Below are 5,054 nucleotides of genomic sequence, written 5' to 3'. Positions count from 1 at the left end.
GACAAGACTATCTCGATTTACCCAGACTTCACCCCCAGGTGCAAAGGGCCAGGTCTACGTTCCTGCATGTGAAGAGACGCTTGCGGGACAAGAACCTGAAATATGCCTTACTGTTCCCAGCCCGCCTGAAAATAATTCACAACAACAAATCACTTTTCTTTGACACGGCTGAGGAGGCGGCGGAGTGGATGGAGGTGACGCTGACGCCGCCCAGCTCGCAAGACCCTCTTGCGGAGGGACAGCTGAGGGACGACCCGCCGCGCGGGAGGGAGGAGAGGCCTGAAGAGGGTGCAGCACACGAGGAGGTGGAGATAACGAGCGGACCAGACGGCCTGACGGGACTGAGGGGGACACAGGAGAGGGCTCGGCTGACGGAGGCCGCACTGGCTGCACACAACGTGGGCGACGCGGTGGTCCTAGATAGCGCCTCTGATGCCAGGACGGAGGTATCTGGTTCTGCGGACAGCCTGCAACTTTTTCCGAAAATAACTGCACAAGAGGCGAATGAACTTTAACGGGACTTCGGAAGACACCGCTTGGTAATGTATAGCCTGCATGAAAGACCTTGGGCGGGCTAACCGGGGTCGGGGGTACGGACACTCGCTGGGGCACGCCGTAAGGACTCCGGCGAGGCCCAGGCGAGGGAGAGCGGGACCACACCCCCAGGGCGCAGCAATGGTACTGTTTGCTTGTCACCCCAGTTGGGTGCTAGTGTTTGGACCTCATAGTTCTTTGAATGGGGACCTTGATGTTTTGGGGTTGTTAGTAACTGGGGCACACACGGCAGCAATTACTGGGAAGTTGGTAACATGGTTGGATACACTGAACCTAATTGTCGCAAACGGCCATGGGGTCACTTAGCGAATACAAAATGTGCACCTGGAATGTGAGAGGTATGAGCTCAATCCATAAAAGGTATAGGGTGCTTGCGCAACTGAATAGGAGACGTATTGCAGTGGCATACTTACAGGAAACACATCTGAATAGGGATGAAGGTGCGAAACTGCTCAAGAAGTGGAAGGGGCAACTATTTGCTACTACTTATTCTGTGTTCTCCCGGGGAGCGGCGATATGGATTAGGAACTCAGTCCCCTTCAAGGTGATGGAGGAGAGGTTAGACCCCGAGGGCCGGTATGTGCTTGTCAGGGGATTGTTGGATGGCTCCCCTGTTGTGCTTGGCTGTGTGTATGCACCGAATGTGGGACAGGGGGGTTTCTTGACCTCGCTTAACAGAGTGATAGCTGACTGGTCGGAGAATGTGTGGATTATTGGAGGGGACTTTAATGCAGTCCTGGACATATCGCTGGACAGGTCCCACCCGCCACTGCAGGCTACTGAAAGCAGGCGACAGGCGGAAGCGCTTTCTCAGTGGGCGGCGGGTTGGGGGCTAGCAGATATTTGGAGATGCATGCATTTGACGGACAGAGAGTATACCTTCTTTCCCCCCCCCCCCATGGCCTACACACGAGAATAGACCACATGTTTTGCAACATGACATTACTGGGGGAGATGGTAGGCTCAGAACACATGGGTAAGACCTTCTCGGACCACAATCCAGTCGAGGTCACGCTGAGATGGGGCAAGATACCCACGCCGATACCGACGTGGCGTATGTCCCCGGACCTGCTCGAGGACACCGTTTTTAAAGCTACCATGGCGGAACACATCGCACAACATTTACACATAAATGATGGCTCGGCTAGTACACGCCAAATAGAGTGGGATGCCTTCAAGGTGTATATAAGAGGGGAGGCATTGAACACACGAACAGGTATGAGGCGTATGGTCATGGAGAAGCTTAGTGATGTGGAGGGCCGTCTGGCCATGCTGGAGAGGGAGGCTGCGGGCACGAACTTGCCTTTTACGCCATTGCAGGAGGCACACATTCAACACGCCGAGCTGTTGGAGGAACTGCGTGTCCTGGATTACAGGGAATATACATGTAGACAACATGCCCACGCAGACAAATCCGGACCTCTATTGGCCCGGATATTGCGAGATGCCCCGGACCCTACTCCTGTGTTGGAGGTTATGGATCAATCTGGGAGGCTGGTGGCGACACAGTTCGGTGTAAACGTTGCCTTTCGTGAATATTATGAGTCGTTGTACGGCCCACATCGAAGTATGTCTGATGAGGCATTTGAAGAGTTCATGTCGGGAATCGAGCTGCCGCGCCTAGGTAGGACCCAGAGTGACGACTTGGCACGACCTATATCGGTCGCGGAAATACGACAGGCAATAAAAGCACTCCCAAGGAACAAGACCCCGGGAACCGATGGCCTCCCGGCTGAGTTTTATGGGGCGTATGTAGATTTGCTGGCCCCGCGACTACACGAGGTGTTCAACGAAGCGAAGAAAGCGGGTGGGTTACCGCAGTCTACGCTGCAGGCCCTGATTGTTTCATTGCCTAAGCCGGGTAGGGACAGTTTACGTTTAGCTAACTATAGACCGTTGTCCTTGTTGAACACCGATCACAAGGTACTGAGCAAGGTGTTGGCGACAAGACTGGCGCAATATGTCCCGGGCCTGATCCACCCGGACCAATGTGGTTTCGTGCCTGGCAGAAGCACGGCGATGAACCTGCGGAGGCTTAGCCAACTCATGCTTCACGAGCATTCACCCGTGACAACTGAGGGCTGTATATCGTTGGACCTGCGGCAGGCATTTGATTCCCTTCGTTGGGATTATATGTTTGCGGCGTTGGAACGGTTCGGGGTCCCGGCTGACTTCATTGCTTGGATCCGATTACTATACACCCGCCCCACTGCTAGGGTCCGCACGAACAGATGTATCTCACCTCAATTGGCTATAGCGAGGGGCACGAGGCAAGGTTGCCCACTATCCCGCTGTTGTTTATTATGGCACTGGAACCGCTCCTGTGTAAACTCCGGCTTCAAGCACGGTACAGAGGTATCAAGAGGGGAGGTGTAACACATGTGGTGTCGGCATACGCCAATGACATCATCCTTTACTTGAGGGACTTAAAGGGGGGACTGGATCCCATCCCCGAGCTTTTTGAAGACTTTAGTGCACTCTCGGGCCTTACGATCAGCGAGTCTAAATCCCATGGATACTGTTTTGCTGCTCTGGAGGCAAGTGATCCCTTGTTTTTCCCACCTCACAGCTTCCAAATGGCGGAGACTACTTTCCGCTATCTGGGGATACAGATTTACAGAGGGGCGACAAATATGCTTGAGGGCAATCTGGGTCGGGCTGTGGACCGCACTACCATTGTCAGTGGCGGGCAGGGTGGCCGTCTCTAAGATGGTAGTCCTCCCGAGGCTCCTTTACTACTTTACGAACTTGCCCTTTATGGTCCCAGCTGCGGTATTTCGAACCTTGAATACCATACTAACGGAGCTGGTCTGGGGACGGGGCACACGCCGCATAAGTTTGGCGAAGCTACAGCTACCCACGGCGGCTGGAGGGATGGGAGTTCCTGACTTACTGGCGTATTACTATGCGTGCCAATTACAGTGGCTGGCTATTGGCTAGCGGGACGCAACCTGCACGAAATAGGCATGTCTGAAGAAGACAGGAGAAGGGGTGCCGTCCACACACTGTTGCTGCCCAACGCGGCGATCTGTGGGCAAGCTCCTCCCTTACTCAAGATGGCCATCTCCTGCTGGAGGAGAGCTGTGCGATACACGTCCCCCACCTCCTCCTACGCTCCCACAATACCATTACTGGGGATCCCATTGGGGACGGGAATTTTGTCTACACGGGCGCTCACCACATGGACGGATGCCGGGGTGTCGCAAGTGGGCGATTTTTTCAATGATGGACACATGATGACATTCGATAGCTTTGCGCAGTGGCAGTATCATAGCCAATGAGGTCTAACCGAGGCGCGATTATTGCTTATTGATGATGACATTCAATGACTTTTGCACAGCACACCACACGCCTGGGGGAATGTTCTTACTCCACGGAGGGGTGCGCGGCTACATCACACGGAATTGGGCACCGGCAGGCGACGAACCACTTGTCAACCCATTACACACGATGCTATACCTGATGGGTTCAGGGAGCCATTTAACGAAATGGATTGCGAGTGGTATTCGTGCGGGGAGGGCGATTTCGCTGCAGCCGCTGCGTGAAGTGTGGGGGAGGGATGCAGGCCGAGCGTTTCAAGATAAGGAATGGGAGCATGTTCTTAAATTCCCCAAGAGAGTCTCGAGAAACCCGAATTTAAATTTATACAACTTATGATCTTACACCGCGCGTACCTCACGCCTCACCGCCTGCATTTAATGTTTCCCACCGCGCCAGATTCCTGCCCTCGGTGTGGACTGGCGGATGCAAGGTTAATACACATGCTATGGGATTGCCCGAAATTGGGATATTTTTGGGCTACAATACACACTGCACTACACAGAGTGTCCCCCACCAGACAGTACAACACTATATCCTTTAGCTTGCTGGGACTAGGGACCGCTGAACGTAAAAGAAGTGTGGTCACGAGGTTCATTGACCTCGCACTACTAATGGCCAAGCGTGCTATTACCATGAGGTGGAAATCGAGCAGGCCACCTGATCCAGACGTATGGAAAGCAGAAGTAGTGAGGTGGGGTAAGGCTGAGGGTATGGCATTACAGACCGAAGAGCGCAAAGGCTTGAGAAGGGTTCCTATATCTCTTGAGTGGAATGCTGTGATGATATCCTTTGAAACGGCTGAAGTGGACTCTACCACCGGGAGTGCGTCTGTGGATGACTGAAATGGGTAGAATGCCATGGGAATATCGTTTCCTTGGACTCACGTGCGCTTCTGGATGGCAAGGGACAGTAGCTCATACACAGACACAGGTGCACGAAAGAAGAAAAGAGTAGACATTTGGCCATGGCTGCGTTGTGGCTTATGGGACACAGAGGGCATTGCGACAAACCTTTGGAGAAACTAAGAGACGGATTCGGATTGTACCACCATGGATAGTTGACACAATATGCTTACTTTGATGTGCCTGGGGAGGGATGCTGGGTGGGGGGAGTTGGGCGGGAAAAGTTGGGGTTGGGTGGAAATTTGAAAAGAAGAAAAGGTGATTGGAGCTAATACA

The 5,054-nt window shown here is 53.4% G+C and overlaps 1 pseudogene; it reads left to right on the top strand.

Annotated features, from left to right (window-relative positions):
- The first annotated feature begins 3,803 nt into the window (after window positions 1-3,803).
- On the top strand, window positions 3,804-3,869 carry LOC144805797 (U4 spliceosomal RNA; annotated as a pseudogene).
- Window positions 3,870-5,054: the final 1,185 nt, after the last annotated feature.

Source organism: Lissotriton helveticus, assembly GCF_964261635.1.
Source record: "Lissotriton helveticus chromosome 1_1 unlocalized genomic scaffold, aLisHel1.1 SUPER_1_unloc_25, whole genome shotgun sequence".
Classification (NCBI taxonomy): domain Eukaryota; kingdom Metazoa; phylum Chordata; class Amphibia; order Caudata; family Salamandridae; genus Lissotriton; species Lissotriton helveticus.
This window is presented reverse-complemented; position numbering and strand designations above follow the sequence as displayed.